The sequence below is a fragment of the Oryctolagus cuniculus genome, chromosome 5 (assembly GCF_051225735.1).
Source record: "Oryctolagus cuniculus isolate XC-2025 breed Fujian yellow rabbit chromosome 5, ASM5122573v1, whole genome shotgun sequence".
Classification (NCBI taxonomy): domain Eukaryota; kingdom Metazoa; phylum Chordata; class Mammalia; order Lagomorpha; family Leporidae; genus Oryctolagus; species Oryctolagus cuniculus.
Window position 1 is genome coordinate 43,583,136 of NC_142871.1, and position 19,286 is coordinate 43,602,421.

At 39.5% G+C, this 19,286-nt stretch overlaps 1 long non-coding RNA gene across 1 annotated transcript in view; it reads right to left on the minus strand.

The window, feature by feature from the left end:
- The window catches only part of LOC149126482 (uncharacterized), a 271,830-nt gene that overhangs the window by 214,898 nt on the left and 37,646 nt on the right, over positions 1 to 19,286 (minus strand). Inside the window, exon 2 of the long non-coding RNA XR_016233765.1 lies at positions 3,209 to 3,287. This is a non-coding gene — a long non-coding RNA (uncharacterized LOC149126482). The remainder of the gene's footprint in view (positions 1 to 3,208; positions 3,288 to 19,286) is intronic.

A 19,286-nucleotide genomic window follows, 5' to 3' on the forward strand; every position in this document is an offset into this window, starting at 1 on the left:
ATTATTGACATCGCAAAAAGCTCAGATTATGTTCACTGTGTGTTCCAGTTCCTCTTTTTTTTTTAAGATTCATTTATTATTTATTTATTTGGAAGCCAGAGTTACACAGTGAGAGGAAAGGCAGAGAGAGAGAGAGAGAGGTCCTCTGTCCAATGGTTCACTCCCCAACTGGCCTCAATGGCTGGAGCTGCGCCAATCCAAAGCCAGGAGCCAGGGACTTCTTCCGGGGCTCCCACATGACGCTTCAGGCCAAAGTGTTAAGCCACTGCGCCACAGCGCCGGCCCCTCCACTTCCTCTTTATAACAAAGGTAAACACTGGGACTGGGATCATGGCATAGCGAGTTAAATTGCTGCCTGCAATACAGGCATCCCTTCTGAGCACCAGTTTGAGCTCTGGCTACTCTACTTCCAACCCAGCTCCCTATGTTTCTGGGAAACAATGGAAGATGGCCCAAGTGCTTGGGCTCCTGCCACCCACATGGGAGACCTGGATGGAGTTCTGGGCTCCTGATTTTAGCTAGCCGGGTCCCAGCCATTGGAGCCACCTGAAGAGTAAAACAACAAATACTTCTTTCTCTCCCATTCTCTCTCCCTCTCTCCTTCCATCCCTTCCTCCTCACCTCCTCCTAACTCTGTCTTAAAATCTTTTTTAAAAATTAAAGAAAAGTATTTAAAATAGAGAAAAACAGGTGTGGTGTGGTCTTTACATTTAAATTAAAACTAGATCTACAAAGAGAATTCAACCACCGTGAGTAAGTACTCGCAATTAATCATACCAAATAAAGTTTTTATAAGACTACTTTAAATCTGAATCATCTGAATAATCACCCTCACTGGCCACTTTACATTTCTTGTACAACTTTTTAAATTTTAAAAACATATAATTATTTATAACTTTTAACACTACTTAGGACTCATAGACATGGATGATGTGTTATTTTTAAAGCCTCTATCCTGGATAATTAAACACATGGGATATATATTAGCAAGCTAGGAAGCCAGAATTTGAGCAAAATGAAATGATTTCAAGAAGTTGAATGACTTGCCATATGGGGATGTTAAGGCTAGAAAATACGGAAGGAAAGCAATCAGTGGGTCATTGAGAGGCACAGGACTGAGACATAACGATTTGGGTTCTACTATTTTAATAGAAAAGAATGTAACTAGAGCTCCTTAGGCTTCCAGAAAAATGACCAGGTTGCTACACTTGATCAAGTGCTCTTCTGCACTGAGAAGCCACACAACGCCTGGAAGATAGAGTGGCCATGGCAGCCACGAAGTGTTGCCCCAAGTCTCTCTCCTCAGTTGGAGACAGCACATCTGTTTCAAAGAAAAGCTTTGAAGAAAAAGGCTGCCTTCAGATGCTGTTTCCCATATTAACACACTAAACATCACAGTGTAATGATTAATTCTCTCTTAAAGTGGTTATTTCAGTCACGGAAATCCCACAGATGAATGTCAGGAGGAGGCAGCCTTATATATCAGAGCAAAGAGTATTATAAGTGCACTTTTCCATGTTCTACATTAATATCATATAGAATATCAGCTTTTCAAAAGAGAATCCAATTTACACTGGTACACTCACAGTGCATAAACACTGCTAACTGGCACTCTGATCAATAAAATGCTCTCAGAGAACGTTTTACCTTCGTTCACCATTAAAGGTATGTGCATTTGTATATGTAGGAAGATACTTCAAGAGTTTGCCAAAATGTAAATGAAAGATAAGCTTGTTTTGGTGCCAACATAATTGAAATCTATGCTTAATAGTTTCAAAATAAATCTTCTGTGAACTTTTTTAAAGGCCCCCTCATTTATCTATGCCTATACTGCCTTTAAAAGTTGGAGGAAGAGGGGTAACTGGATTTCAAATGATACAGAAATCTAAAGAGATCAGTATGAGGGCTTTGCTCTGTGTTCACAACATAGTCTCCTTAAACTAAATTCCAAGTTTTTCTCACTATGAGAGAGCATAGCAGTTCATTTAAAAATTCAGCTAACTATTGAGCACATGCTCTGTGCTAGGTACTAGGGATACAAGGATAAAGAAGTAGTCCTGCCTCAAATAGAGTTCCCAAATCATAAGAAAGATGTGAGAAAAAATTCTCATGGGAGCCGGAGCCGTGGCACAGTACGTTAATCCTCCGCCTGTGGCGCCGTCATCCCATATGGGCGCCAGGTTCTAGTCCTGGTTGCTCCTCTTCTGATCCAGCTCTCTGCTGTGGCCTGGGAAAGCAGTGGAGGATGTCCCAGGTTCTTGGGCTCCTGCACCCGCGTGGAAGGCCCGTGGGAGGCTCCTGGCTCCTGGCTTTAGATCGGTGCAACTCCAGCCGTTGCGGCCATTTGGGGAGTGAACCAGCAGAAGGAAGACCCTTCTCTTTGTCTCTCCCTCTCACTGTCTGTAATTATACCTCTCAAATAAATAAATAAATAAATAAATTCTTTAGAAAAAATTATCATAAGATCTGTGAAAACCATAACAGACCCAGAAATAAGGTACAGACTGAGGTAGAGACACAAAGAAAAAATTATTTAGCTCCCTCACACACACACCAGGGAGTAAGGGACAAGAGATCAACAAAGGGAAATTGGAGGATTGGCTGGAATTTGACAGGTAGACACAGCCAAGGGGATGAACAGCACATGGCCAAGAGGGGCAAACAACATGTGCCTACTCACAGAGTCAAAAAATGCCACAGCATGCCCAAGAACCAATAGCTGAACTGTCACTGAATTTTAACATAAAACAGTTGTCTTAACATATTCTATAATTTCCTCATCAAGCACAGATTCTAATGGAAAGTTACAAACACAATTACAGTAGCCATAAATTCATAAGTGACTTACAGTTGAACTTGAATGAAGAGGAAAACCCCACAATGTCTTTCTTTTTCATCACCCTTGGATTTGGGGTTAAGCATTTCATTCAGTTCTTTATTCAGCAACACCAGGTGGGTAGATGTATTCCTTGGAACTTTGGAACCAGAGAGACCTAGGTTTGAACCTTGCCTTTGTTTTTCAGTAACTGAGTGGCCAGGGGTAGATGTCTTATCTCCCCAAACCTCAGTTTCCTTGTATATAAAACAGGTGTTACACTAGCACATACCTCAAATTGATAGTCCGATACTAAGTTTATATGTAAAGGGGCAGGTGTATAGCCTAGGAGTTAAGATGTTGATCAAGACTTTTGTGTCCACATTGGCATACCTGAGTTTGATACCCAACTCCAGCTCCTGACTCCAACTTCTTGCCAAAGCAGACCTTGGGAAGCAGATGATAGCAGACCCTGGGAGGAAGGAAGCAGGTGATAGCTCAAGTAGTTGTGTTCCTGCCACTCATGTGGAACATGAGTTGGCCCAATCCCAACCATGATGACATCTGGGAAGTGGACCAGTGAATGGGGGTGCTTCTGTTTCTCTCTCTCTCTCTCTCTCTCTCTCTCTCTCTCTCTCACACACACACACACACACACTCTCTCTCACTCACTCACTCTTGCTCTGCATGTGTGTCTCTATGAGTCTCTTTGCCTAGGTAATACTTTTTAAAAATATTCTTTGTAAAGAGTTTGCAGAGTCTGGTATGTAGTGAGAGATCAATAAACAACTTGATTAGAATTAAATAAAACAATATGATGTTGGTCTGTAAATGCAAGCAATTGTGCAAATAAAGGAAGACTAATTCTTACTCTTGAGAAATAACTAGTTCTTTGGGATATAAAAAGTAACAGATATTCTTTAAGTATAGTGAACCAATTTAAACTTCTCACTAAACTCCCTATACTTCTTGAATTTGGGTTCTTCCATTTTACTCTCTAGTTGAAAAGCATACATATTATTTACTATAAAGCGATATCTGTATTAAAAGTCCCTATACATCAAAGAATGAGCTGTTCGGACATTTGAGAACCCTAGAAGCTCATACACAACTTGGCATACTTGAAATAGGAAGGGAAGGGGCCAGCGGCGTGGGGTAGGCAGTGAGTGCACCACCTGTAATGCTGGCACCCCATTTGAGCACCAGCAGTCCCCGCTGCTCCACTTCAGATTCAGCTCCCTGGTAATGGCTGGAAAAGCAGCGGAAGATGGCCCAGGTGCTTGGGTCCCTGCTGCACTCATAGGACACCTGAAAGAGGTTCCTGGCTTTCGTCCTGGTCCAGCCACAGCCTTTGCAGCCATCCAGAGAGTGAAATAGCACATGGAAGATTCTCTCTCTCTCTCTCTCTCTCTCTCTCTCTCTCTCTGACTTTCAAATAGGCAAGTAATAAAAGCATACAACAGAAGTTATTGTGGTAATTGTGGGTAGATTAGCACTGATGTTAAGTAAGCACTGACTAACTTGTCAACTGATGGAATAGCACAGTGCCTTTCAAACTTATCTACATATTATAATCATCTGGGATATTTTAAAACTCCTTATGCCTTCTGATGGAACTGACTGAGGTAACAGCCTAGGCATTGTAACTTTAAAATTCTCGGGTTTATTCAAATGCATATCCAGGGTTGAAAACCACAGGTGTAACATAACACATACATGTAATTTAGAAAACAAGAGATAAAGAAAAAAAATTGTCATATGAAGATGATAACATTCTAATTTTTCTTTCCATTTATAGTTTTGAAGGGAGAATATAGTCTTTGTGATAAAATGCTTTTTAATGTAATTCAATTAAACTATAATGTTTACTGAGTGCTTATTATATACATTGTACATTGTGCTAGTAACTGTCAGGATTACTAAATCAGATTAGAGACAATATTTACACACAAAAACATAATTTGAGCTAAATATAACATAATAATTTGAACTGAGTAGTTTGATTCCAAAGCTCTCAGGGAGATCAGAAGTAGCCAGAATTTCTGGGAATGCTGGAAACTTGGAAACTGAGACAGGTCCTAAAGTGATAAGATTTGCAGAAAGCCCAAGGAAAGGGGAAGAAATTCCAGCATTTTTGGGGGGTGATGTACACTGGGAAGAATCTAGTTCTCAAGTCATTTTTCTACCTGGGCTTCATTTGTTGTTCCTAATTTAAAATTCTGCCCCAGCTTCCTGGCAAGCTCTCCTTTCTTTTTAATTCATTGCCTGTGGCATGTGAATGAACACACATGGTGATGAAATGACAGCCACAGCCCCTTCCTGCAAAGGAAAAGTCCCTGACATCAGCTTATGGGGAAAAACAAAAACAATGGAACAATCCTATAGAGATCAGACGTCTTTTACACTCTTGCATTTGTTTCATTTTCCTCATTGTCCAAATGGCCTTCCTGACATTTTATTTTCTTAGCTAATGTTCTGTATTTTGCCATTTGTCTTCATTCTAGAGTCTTGGTCCCTTTGATTTGGTTGTGTTCTCCCTTTAAAATGTTGGCAGTATTTATTTTAAAGTAAGTTTTAATATTAGCTGAGAATTTTTTTCTTTAATTTGCAATTTGTGGTTGGGAAATGATCTGCTTTTTGTTTCAGGTTGTTTAATGTTTTCCAATATAATATTCCTTCTTGCACTCCAGTGGGTTCATTTACAAAACATTTAATGTCATTTGTGTCTTTGAAGAACAGTGTATTTGGTTAGAACAAAAGTGAGTTCCTGCATAGATCTTGTGATGGTTTCTAATTGGTACACTATTAACTTGACTGGGTTTGTGAACTAATAAAGGGAGTAGGAAACTTTTGGATATTTACTCTTTTTCTTTCATCTATTAATTTATTCATTCAACAAGTGTTTATTAAAATACCCTCTCTGTGCCAGGCATCATGCTAGGCATAAATAAGGCTCAGCTCCTGCTGCCCAATACTTCTTTTAGGGGCAGGGAGGAGACAGAAAAAGAGAGAGCTAAAACACAACCAATAATGCCATGATAAATGTAGGCACGGAGAGCTATGGCGTGGCTAGGAGAGAAAGTCCATCTCAGAGTAGAGTCTCACCTATAGTAGAAGAAAAGGGTTTTCACTGCAAAACCGAAGGAGAAACCATCACCCCAGACCTTTAGAGGAAGCAGCATGTACAAAGGCCTAAAGTCACGGCCTAAAGACATCGTGATGCTTAGAGTTATGGAAGAAGAAACCCTAAAGAAGACTGAAGAGATGAACAGGAACAAAGAATGAAAGACCAAGTGTGTGATGTCAAAGGGCTTGAACATAACCCTGTAGAGGATGAACGACACAACATCATCACAGTACTGTAAGCCAGCACATGTGTGATCTGGTTTAACATGGCTGTGCTTTGGAAAAGAGACTGGGGACAGGGAGGCCAGATGGAAAAGCAGCAGCCATCTGCTCGAGAAATAGGAGATTATAAACCACAGAGGGACAAGGTCAAGTGTGGAAACATGGGTGGATTTGAGAGGCAGTAGGAAGTAGATCTGACAGACACTGGTGAATGATTTCAGAGGATAAGCATGGGAATGGGAGAGGGCAGGTAAGGATGAGGCCTGGGTCTCTAGCTCAGTTAATTACATGGATGTGAGGCTTGTAATGAAACATTCCTCCTTTATACATATTATGGCTTAAATAGATTTCCCCAGAGCTATGCTAAACAAATGTGTTTAGGTGATAATAGAAATTTAAATAATCCATCTGTGATGCAACGTATAAAACTAATTTTATTTATGCTTTTACCATTTAGGTTCTACCTGAATTAGCACTTCTTAATTTTAATCTTTACTTTAAAATATATTGATCACAGAATTAGAGACTAGAAAATGGATCTTTTACATTTAAGTCATCCAAGGACATTTCCCTCCAATTACTAAAACAGTAGACCTCTGATACCACTTATCAATTTTTTGTTTGGTTTTGTTGCATTTTTGTTTTTGTTGAAAAGACTTTTCTTCCAAGAAATTTTAGGTTCACAAAAGAATTAAGAGGAGGGGTCAGAGAATTCCCTATATCCCACATATTCCCATATAACCCACACATCCATAGTCTTGTTCATTATCAACATCCCTAGAGTGATGTTTGCTACACTGACACTTCATTACAGGTTAAGTTTTTCTTATCTAAAATATTTAGATCAGAAGTGTTTCAGATTTTGGAATATTTCCACACACATAATCAAATATTTGGGGAATGAGACCCAGAGCAAAACATTCTGAAGGTAATTTTATACCACATTTTTATTGCACTTATGTTTCAACTGTAACCATTACATGAAGTCAAGTGAAGAATTTTCCATTTGTAGCATCATATCAGTGCTCAAAATTCAAAATTTTAGATTTTGGAGTATTTTGCATTTCAAATTTTTAGATTAGAGATGTCCCACCTGTATAATTCAAATTTTATATTACTCATTATGTTCACTCTTTCTTAAAAAGTTATTGGTCTATTTGAAAAACAAAGAGTAACAGAGAGAATGCCAAGAATGCCTATCCCCTGGTTCGTTCCAAAGGCTGTAACAGCTAGCCCTGGGCCATGCCAAAGCCAGGAGTCAGGAACTCAGTCCAGGTCTCCTATATGGAAGGCAGGAACCCAATTACTTAAGTTATCACTGCGGCCTCCCAGGATCTTCATTATCAGGAAGCTGAAGTCAGGAGCCAGAGGTGAACAACATGCCCATGGACACCAATATGAGATATAGTCACCCTATACAGAATCTTAACCACTAGGTCAAGTGCCTACTCTTATGTTCACTCTTGATGGCAGATATGCAGTAAGACTGGAGAAATGATATGGATCCACAGCATATTATCATACAGAATATTTTATTTTGTAGATTTTTAATCCATTTTGAGTGGATTTTTGTGTAAGCTGTAAGGTAGGGGGATCTTTTTTTTTTCATTTTTTTTAACTTTTATTTAATGAATATAAATTTCCAAAGTACGATTTATGGATTACAATGGCTTCCCCCCCATACCGTCCCTCCCACCCACAACCCTCCCCTTTCCCACTCCCTCTCCCCTTCCATTCACATCAAGATTCATTTTCGATTATCTTAATATACAGAAGATCAGCTTAGTATACATTAAGTAGGGATTTCAACAGTTTGCTCCCACACAGAAACATAAAGTGAAAAATAATAGATGATTTTTTTAAATGATGATGAAATCAGATCAGACCTATTGTCATGTTTAATCCCAGTGAGAGTCAAGTTGGGAATTGATAATTTCTTTTTTTTTTTTTACAGAGGATCAGTTTAGTATGCATTAAGTAAAGATTTCAACAGTTTGCACCCCCATAGAAACACAAAGTGAAATATATTGTTTGAGTACTCGTATCTTATTTCATACTGCTGCATGTGAAAATCCAGTTTTCCCAGCACCATTTGTTGAAGAGACTGTACTTGCTCCAGGGATTAGTCTTAGCTCCTTTGTCAAATATAAGTTGGTTGTAGATGCTTGGATTGATTTCTGGCATTTCTATTCTGTTCTATTGGTCTATCCATCTGTTTTTGTACCAGTACCAGGCTGTTTTGATTATAACTGCCCTGTAGTATTTCTTGAAATCTGGTGTTATGATGCCTCCGGTTTGTTTTTGTTATATAAGATCACTTTAGCTATTCGGGCTTTCCTGTGTTTACATATGAATTTTAACATCATTTTTCTATATCTGAGAAGAATGTCCTTAGTATTTTGATTGGTATAGCACTGAATCTGTAAGTTGATTTCAGAAGTATCGACATTTTGATGATATTGTTTCTTCCAATCCATGAACATGGAAAATTGTTCCATTTTTCTGGATATTTTTCTATTACTTTCTTTAATGTTTTGTAATTCACATCACAGAGATCTTGGACATCCTTGCTTAAATTTACTCTAAGATATTTGATATTTTTGTAGCTATTTTGAATGGATTAATCTTAGAAGTTCTTTCTCAGCTGTAGCATTATCTATATATATAAAAGCTGTTGATTTTTGTGTATTGATTTTATATCTTGCTACTTTACCAAACTCTTTTATAAATTCCAATAGTCTCTTAGTAGAGTTTTTGAGATCCCTATATACAGAAACATGTCATCTGCAAATGGGGAGAACTTAACTTCCTCCTTCCTGATTTTTAACCCTTTGATTTATTTTTATTGCCTAATGGCTCTGGCTAAAACTTCCAGGACTATATTGTATAGCAATGGTAAGAGTGGGCATACTTGTCTTGTTCCAGATCTCAGTGGGAATGCTTTCAACTTTTCCCCATTCAATAGGACACTGCTGTGGGTTTGTCATAAAATTTCCTTGATTGTGTTGAGGAATTCTCCTTCTATACCCAATGTCCTTTGAGTTTTCTTCATGAAAAGGTGTTGTGTTTTATCAAATGCTTTCTCTGCATCTATTGAGATAATCTGTTCTTCAGTTTGTTGATGTGATGTATCACATTGCTCGATTTGGAAATGTTGAACCATCCCTTCATACCAGGGATAAATCCCACTTTGTCTGGGTAAATGATCTTTCTGATGTGTTGTGAATTCAATTGGCAAAAATTTTGTTGAGGATTTTTGCATCTATGTTCATCAAGGAAATTGGTCTGTAGTTCTCTTCCTCTGCTGCATCTTTTCCAGGTTTAGGAATAAGGTGATGCTGGCTTCATAGAAAGAATTTGGGAGGATTCCCTCCTTTTCAATTGTCTTGAATACCTTGAGAAGAATTGGAGTTCGTTCTTCTTTAACTGTCTGGAAAGATTCAGCAGTGAAGTCATCCGGTCCTGGGTTTTTCTTTGTTGGGAGGGCCTTTATTACTGACTCAATTTCTGTCTTGTTTATGGGTCCGTTTAGGTGTTCTAGGTATTCATGGCTCAATTTAAGTAAGTTGAATATGTCCAGGAATCTATCCATTTCTTCTAGGTTTCCCAGTTTGTTGGCATACAGCTCTTCGTAGTAGTTTCTGATGATTCTTTTTATGTCTGTGGTGTCTGTTGTTACATTTCCTTTTTCATCTCTAATTTTATTAATTTGGGTATTCTCTCTCCTTTTTTTGGTTAGTTTGGCCAATAGTATCTCAGTTTTGTTTATTTTCTCAAAAAACCAGCTCTTTGTTTTGCTGATCTTTTGTATTATTTTGGTTTCAATTTTGTTGAGTTCTTCTCTAATTTTAATTATTTCTTTTCTTCTACTAGTTTTGGGTTTGGTTTGCTGTTGTTTTTCTAGATCCTTGAGGTATATAGATAGTTCATTTATTTCGTGCCTTTCTAGTTTCTTGATGTAGGCACCAATTGCTATGAACTTTCCTCTTAGCACTGCTTTTGCTGTATCCCACAAATTTTGGTATGTTGTATTGTTGTCGTCATTTGTCTCCAGAAATTTTTTTTCTCTTTTGATTTCTTCTATGAATCACTGTTAATTCAGGAGCATGTTGTTCAGTCTCCATGTGTTTGCATCTGTTCTAGAGATTCTTGAGTTGCTGATTTCCAGCTTCATTCCATTGTGGTCCAAGAAGTTGAACGGTATAATTCTGATTTTTTTGAATTTGCTGAGACTTGCTTTATGGCTTAGCACATGGTCAATCCTAAAGAAAGTTCCATGTACTGGTGAGAAAAATGTGTATTTTGCAGCTATAGGATGGAAAGTTCTGTAGATATATTAGGTCCATTTGGTTTATAGTGTCAATTAACTCTGTGTTTCCTTACTGATTTTCTGTTTGGTTCGACCGTTCATTGCTGAAAGTGGGGTACTGAAGTCACTCATTATTATGTATTGGAATCTGTCTCCCTTTAGACCCCTTAACATTTCTTTTAAATAGACAGGTGCCCTGTAATTAGGTGCATATACGTTTATAATAGTTACATCTTCCTGTTGAATTGATCACTTAATCATTACATAGTGTCTTCTTTGTCTCTTTTAACATTTTTGTGTTATTGTCTATTTTTTCTGATCTTAGGATAGCTATACCAGCTCTGTTTTGGTTTCTGTTAGCATGAAATATCTTTTTTTCTACCCTTTCACTTTCAGTTTGCATGCATCTTTGCTGGTGATATGTGTTTCTTGTAGGTAGCAAATACATGGGTTTTGTTTTTTAATCCACTCACCCAGTCTGTGTTTTTTTTTAACTGAAGAGTTGAAGCCATTTGCATTTAAGGTGACTATTGATAAGTAATAACTTTGCCCCGCCATTTTCCCACAAATTTTCCTATTTTTTACAATGGATTTCCTTTGTACTTTTCTGGGAGTTTTTTGGGTTTTTTTTGTTTTGTTTTGTTTTGTTTGTTTGTTTGTTTGTTTGTTTTTGACAGGCAGAGTGGACAGTGAAAGAGAGAGAAAGGTCTTCCTTTTCCATTGGTTCACCCTCCAATGGCTGCCGCGGCTGGCGCACTGCGGCTGGCACACCACGCTGATCCTAAGCCAGGCGCCAAGTGCTTCTCCTGGTCTCCCATGGGGTGCAGGGCCCAAGCACCTGGGCCATCCTCCACTGCACTCCCGGGCCACAGCAGAGAGCTGGCCTGGAAGAGGGGCACCGGGACAGAGTCCGGCACCCTGACCGGGACTAGAACCCGGTGTGCCTGCGCCGCAAGGTGGAGGATTAGCCTACTGAGCCGCGGCGCGGGCTCTATTGGGAGATTTTGTGTATTTACATTCTTTCATAGTGATGACCATGTTTCTGTGTTTCTGTGTGCAGCACATACTTAAGCTTCTTTTGTAAGACTGGACAAGTGGTGGCAAATTCAATTTCTGTTTGTTATGAAGGCCTTTATTTCACCTTCATTCATAAATGAGAGCTTTGTAGGGTACAGTATTCTGGGTTGACATTTTTTTCCTCTTAAGACTTGGTATATATCTCTCCATTCTCTCCTAGCCTGTAGGGTTTCTGATGAGAAGTGAGCTTTGAGTCTAATTGGAGATCCTCAGAAAGTAACCTGGAGTTTCTCTTGTGCACTATTTCCAATCTCTTCGTCTTGTTTTACTGTGGAGAGTTTGATTGCAATGTGTGATGATGATCTTTTCTGGTCATGTCTATTAGGAATTCTATGTGCTTTAGATGTCCCTTTCTTTTTCCAAATAGGGAAGTGCTCTGTTATTATTTTACTAAAAAGGCCTTCTAATCCTTTCTCTCTTTCCACTCCTTCAGGAACTCCTAGAACCCATATGCTGGGTTGATTGATTTATCCTGTAGATTTCCAACAGTTCTTTTTAGTTTTCTAATTTCTTCTTGTCTTTGATCTTACTGCATAATTTCTTATGATTTGTCTTCTAAATCTGATATTCTTTCCTCTGCTTCATTGATTCTGCTGTCAAGGCTTTCCACTGCCTTTTTTATTTGTTCTATCAAATTCTTCATTTCCAAGATTTCATTTTGATTTCTCTTTAAGATCTCAGTCACATGGGAGAAATTTTCTTTCATGTCACATACAGATTCATTAGCTCATGCATTTGCTTCTGATTACTTTTTTATGCCCAACTTTTTTATTTAATAAATTTCATAGGTACAGCTTTAGGAATATGGTGGTTCTTCCTACCATACCCGCCCTCCCACCCCAACTCCCGTCCCACCTCCTACTCTCTCTCCCATCTCATTCTTCATTAAGATTCATTTGATCTATTTTTTTGAATTCCATTTCTGGCATTTCTTCAATTTTTTCATCTTTGCAATCTAGTATTGAAGTGTTGTGTTCTTTTGGGGGCATCATGTTGTCTTCCTTATTCTTGCTTCTTGAACTGGTGCATTTATTAATAGGCATTTGTGGAGATACTTGTTGGTTTCTTTGTTTTTTATTGTGGCAGCTTTTATCTTTGGACTATGCCTCTGTGGATTACTGGAGTGTCTACTTTTTCTGTGAATACCTAGAGGTTTGTGGTGGGTGTAGCCAGAAAGCTCTGTTCAGTGCTCCAGTGTGAAGAGAGTGTCCAAGATGACAGCCAGGTTGGTTGTGGTAAATCTCTTTTTTTTTTTCACCAGATTGGAGGTTTGTACTGCTTTGCTGGCATAGTCTCAGCTCACCTCCTCTCCTCAAAGGAGACCAGGGCCTGGGCACTAGTCCTGGTGGATATAATATTCATCTTCACTGCCACAAGAACCTGTGCACACAAAGTATCTGTGAAGTCCTTGGTGTAAGCACAGATTCCATAGCAATGTCTCTCACCAGGGAACCAGGGAGCCCTGAGCATGTAGAGCCTCCCACAGTGACTACCCAAAGCTCCAGCCACACCCTGAGCCTTCCCATGAAGCCTCAGTGTTTTCACAGTCCCAGCTTGTAAGATCCCCACAGTCACAAGCACCCAGCCCCCTGTCAGTTCTCCCCACCAGACTCAGGTGTCTCTGCTCAGCTGGTTGCTGAGTGCTGGCATAGCTGTTACATATGTTCAAAATGGCCCCAGCTCTCTATTGGCTTGTTACAGGATGCCATTGCAGTTGATCTGAGAGAGAGAAATGTGCCCCCCTGCACAGGGCTCTAAATTGGATTTCCTTCAAGCTCTTCCTGCAGCTTTATTGCCAGTGGCTTGGGCTGCTGCAGTCTGGCCTCACCTCTCCACATCTGGTGCTGAGGCTCTCAGCTGCTGGGGTCCTGAGTTTTGTGTGTCCACACCCTCCACATAGGTCCACAGTCTCCCTCTAATTTGCGTGGAGTTTCCTCTGCCATTTTCTCCCTAACTTCTCCCTAAGACTGCACTTTCTCCACTTTTTTTAAACTTTCTTCTAGATTATAGCAGTAAGCTCCCTGCCTACTCCACCATCTTAATCCAATCCCCCCAGAATACTTTCACTGCCTAAATTCCCTATTTGTTTTAGCCTGAGTCTAGAAAAGAGAGAATAAGCAGTCATCATCTTGACTTCAGCCAGGATATCAATTAACTGTACAATTCCAATTCCATTGTGTTAAGGATTGGTCTAGCACAGTTTACTGAAAGACCTTAATGAGTATATGGAAAACATCAGCACACATTCGAGGTTTAAGGGATAAAGAAGCTTTCCTCATATTTAATGCTATGCTGTCTTATATATCCAACATTTTTCTTTTTTTAACAAAAAGATTTATTTATTTGAAAGTCAGTTACAGAGAGAGATAGAGAATCTCCCATCCATTGGTTCATGTTCCAAACAGCTACAAAGACCAGGGTAGACCAGATCAAAGCCAGGAATCAGGAGATTTTTCCACAACTCCCACAAGGACGCAGGGTCCCAAGCACTTGGGCCATCCTCTGCTGCTTTCCCAGGCACATTAGCAGGAAGCCATATCAGAAGTGGAACTGCCAAGACTTGAACTAGCACCCATATAGGATGCCAGCATCACAGACAACAGCTTACCAGCTACATCACAACACCACTCCCTCAAATGCTTTTCTAATGATTCTTATGTTTAGAAGGTGATGGACTATGAAGAGAAATAGACCCTAGAAAAATAGGAAAAGGACCTAGCTACCCTATGAAATAAGAACAGATAAACCAATTTTGCTGTTCATTCTATAAATAACTAGTGGTCCAGAACACTGCCTAGCATGTGTTAACTGATACTGTACATCAGGAACCAAGTTAGACCACTGCCCTTGCAGAAATTTGCAAACTAGTGAAAATGACAGACTTTTTTTTGGCAGACTAACTTTGTTCAGCATTTCCAAAGTATAATTAACAAATAAAAATGGATATATCTAATGTGATGTTTCAATATGTATATACATTGTAAAGTGGTTACCAGAATCAAACTAAATAACATATCCATCATTTCACATAGTTACCATTGTGTGTGTGTGTGTGTGTGCATATGTGGTGAAAACACTTAATATCTAATCTGTCAGTAGATAAAATATTGTATACAATACATTATTAACTACAGACACCATAGTGTAAATGCCATGCAATAGGCCTTCAGAATTTATTCACTGTAAAACTTAAAATGTGCTCCCTTTGGCCAGCACTTCCCCCTGTCCTCTACCTCCAATCCCTAGTAATTGTCCTCTTACACTCTGCTTCTACGAGTTTGGCTTACCATATTCCTCAAATAAGTGAGATCATAAAGTATTGGTCTTTCTGTATGGACCTATTTCACTTAGCATAATGCTAAGTGAAACCTGGAGGTTCTTCCATGTTGTCAGAAATGGTAGAATTTCTTTCTTTTTAAAGCTGAAAAAGACATTTACCCCTATCTTACTCCAAACACAAAAATCAATCCAAAATGGATAACAAATATAAGACAGGAAACTATAAAATTCCCACAAGAGAACACAGGGGAAAAGTTCCTAATATATTCAGAAAGTCACCTCTGCTGCCTTCCAGTGTGTGACTTAACAGGAATTTGGATCAGAAGTAGAGGCAGGACTCAAACCAGACCCTCCAACAGGGAATATAGGCATCGTAAGTGGCAACTTAAATATTGTGCCCAATGTCCTCCCCATTACATTTTTACTTTTCTATGAATCCTGTATATCTTAAGCATACATAATAAAGATCATTGAAAATAAAAGTAATAATTTAAAAGATACTTAAACCAATGTGAAAGTTTCCTGAAAATTAGAAAAAGGGAGGTACAAAGTACTACAGAAGTAAATAGCAGACAACCTTATTAAATGATCAAATCAAGTGCAAAGAGCCATAGAATATCACCCGAAGTGAAAGATATTTCTGCTCAGAAATAGGTGAACTGAAGCCAGGAAAAAGGGACACAGCTCCAGGCCAAAGGAAGGGTTAGAGCTCCTATTGGTAAACTCCTAATGTTTCCTGGCAAGTGACTATGGGAAATCAGTTTGTCAGGGACTGAAAACGTCTCAATGAAGATTTCAATAAACTGAGGGTTCCCAAATAATACACAACAAAATCATGATTAAAACTAGGAAGAGCAAAATCAATAGATCAGGGTAAATGTGCACCTGTTTCTACAGTATCTGCTACAATATCTGTTGAAAATTGTGATCTTTGGATTGAAAACTAGAAAACAACTTAAATGAGAGGAGATGGGGCAGACATTTGGCTTAACTAACAGTGAAGATGCTACATGAGACACCTGCATCTTATTTCACAGTGCCTGGGTTCAAGTCCTGGTTCCACTCACAATTCCAGCCTCGTGAAAATGTGCACCCAGAGGGGCAGCAGGTAGATGGTTCAAGTAGTTGGGCCCCTGACACACACATAAGAGATGCAGATGGATTTTCTAGCTCCTGGTCTCGGCTGACCTAGCCCCATATGTTGTGGGCATATAAGGAGTAGACCAATGGACAGGAGATGAATCTATTCCATCTATTCCATCTGTCTTTCTGTCTCTCCAAAGCCTAATTTCCAAAATGAAAAAGAAACTACACAAATTGATCATGATAATAACTTGACACAAGATTCTACAAGGTGGTAACCCAACCTTTAAAGAAAAGAAAGCACAATGTATGGTTAAAAGTTACTGCATTATTACACATGGTGCATAATTGATTGCATTAGAATATAGAATATCAATGTGATATGTGATAACAAATAGACAATAATGTAATGATATATCATAATATATTACATTATGTTACAACATGATAATATTGTCTATCATATTATCCAGGATTCAGAGAAACAGGATGTACATCTTTTAGAGTCGCTGCTAAGTGAGACTATAGGAGGGAGGCCTACAAAGGGGAGCAACCATAGAGCTTTGAAAGGTTCCCCTCGCTGATGTATTCAAAGTCTTAGTGGAAGAAGTATCGTCTGGGCTTTCCAGAGAAATGTGGTTGGGGATGAATGTGCAGTTTGTGCATGATAATCCACCCCAGCATTCTTATTTGCCTTAAGTCTTTGGATTGCCTCCTCCTTCCATTTTTCCTTGAAGCCTACAGCATCTCAAGGTCATTACCTATAGACAGTGAGCACTGGACCCACCTCAGAGCAGCTCACAGGAGCACAGCAAACAGTTTTTCAGGAGTTTCATTAACTAACTGTTAAACTTATCCATTTTAAAAAACAAACATGCAAATTACAAATTGAGTAAAAGAGAAACTCCATACCACGGGGAGATAAAGCAGAGAACTTACCTATCTTGTCCTGTGATTTTCATGATTAAAATGATTCTCTCCAGAACAATTTTTTTTTTTTTTGACAGGCAGAGTGGACAGTGAGAGACAGAGAGAAAGGTTTTCCTTTGCTGTTGGTTCACCCCTTAATGGCTGCTGCAGCTGGCACGCTGCAGCCGGCGCACCGCGCTGATCTGAAGCCAGGAGCCAGGTGCTTTTCCTGGTCTCCCATGCGGGTGCAGGGCCCAAGGACTTTCCTCCACTGCACTCTCGGGCCACAGCAGAGAGCTGGACTGGAAGAGGAGTAACCGAAACAGACTCCGGCACCCCAACCAGAATTAGAACTTGGTGTGCCGGCACCGCAGGTGGAGGATTAGCATGGCGCTGGCCCAGAACAATTGTTAACATAGGCCTGCCTCATGCGGGCTTGAAGTGCTGATAAATCTTACCTTAGTGGTCCAGGTACTCCCTAGCTAAAAAGGTAACAACCAATTACATCTTTCTTTTCTTTTTTTTCTTTTTTTTTTTTTTTTTTTTTTTTTTTGACAGGCAGAGTTAGTAAGAGAGACAGAGAGAAAGGTCTTCCTTTTCCGTTGGTTCACCTCCCAGAAGGCCACCACAGCTGGTGCGCTGTGCTGATCTGAAGCCAGGAGCCAGGTGCTTCCTCCTGGTCTCCCATGGGGTGCAGGGCCCAAGCACTTGGGCCATCCTCCACTGCCTTCCCAGGCCACCGCAGAGAGCTGGACTGGAAGAGGAGCAACCGGGACAGAATCCGGCGCTCCAACCAGGACTAGAACCCAGGGTGCGCCACAGGCAGAGGATTAGCCTAGTGAGCCGCGGCGCCTGCCCCAATTACATCTTTCTAAGGCCATCGTTTGTTCAGCTACATAAAAGATATGGGTTGTAGGATTTGAATGTGAAAACATATTAAAGTACATAGTGCAATGAAGAGCATGTAGAAGTTACTAATAAATAGTATCTGTGACTATTCTTTTATGAGAGAACACTACACATCAGTTCTACATACAAACAGGGGCACAGACATCACACACTGTCCAGAGTACCAGGACAAAAGCGCGCAGACTCCAAAATGTCCCATGCTTGGTTTTTGCCACTTGACTTTCCTGAAACAGCTGTGTTCCCTCAAGTTCACTGAAGTTTTATACCTCAGCCCTGCTGCTGGGGCTACGTGCATACCCATGGTGCGAGTTAAGTTTGTCCTCAGGCCAGCTTGACTCTCTAACCTTGAGTAAACTCTGCAATCTGGGCCTATGACAAATGCACAGTAAGGACGCTATTACAACAGAAGAGCTGCTTGATTTACTGTGTGAGGAAAGAGAAACCTCCTCACATCATGGGAATTAGGGATGGAATTTTAAAAAGAATAACAAAAAGAAATCAGAAACGGAAGGAAAGATGCCTGGGTCCAACTCAAAAAAAAAGGAAAAAAAAGAAAAAAGAAAAGAAAAAACCTCTCTAATAAAAAATGCAAACCAGATGCACTTAGAGATAATTAAGGATGATAAATGACTAATGTTTTCTATTGAATTATCCAGTGCGCACTATTGTTTCTACATGAGGGAACGATTTGCATATGGCTGCTGGGCTATCTTTTTACCTAAATTTGATTTCACAGGCGATTCTCTCAACCCCATAGTGCCCAATCTATCACTGAGTCCTATATTTCTCTCAGGAGACGGATCTCCTTACTTTTCTGTTTTATACAAAAAAGAAAGGATAGGGTGCATTATGGATAAATATCATCTGCAACAGGCATAAGCTTCTGCAACAAAGACACAATCAATGGAATTCAAGCCTTGTGTCCTGGGCTGCCTTGCACAGAGCAGTCTCTGTAATGACTACAGCTGTGTATTTTTCAGGCACATGTAGAGCTGCTGTGCACGGTCTGTGATTAAAGTTTCCTTTGAGCACGAGGCTAATCCCTGAATCTCGGTCATTTATTCCAACTGCAGCCTCTTTTCTGAGATCCTCAAGGTATTTAGCCTGTACATCGATTACTACTAATGTTTTGTGGCCTTTTACAAGTAACCCTTGTTGAATCTATGCTAGTATTGTCTCACCAATTCGAATGACTGTGACCAAGAGAGGGACTTTATCTTCTGCTTCCCTTCACTTAATAACATGTAAGCATGTAGAATATTGTCAATAAACACTCAGTTATTGTTTGATAAGGGATGTTTGCTCAGTTGTTAGGAATATGCTAATACAACGGTACTTCAAAAAGTTCATGGAAAATGGAATAAAATGAAATCCATGAATACTTTGTCATAATCACATTTTCACAAACTCTTGGAAGACCCTGCAAATGCATGGATTTCAATTTTTTGTACCAAAATAAACTTATCTTTTAATTCCATTTTCCACAAAATTTTTGAAGTACCCTCAGAGTCAACTGAGAAAACTAACTTTCACACTTGATTGATGCATCTTCAGGAT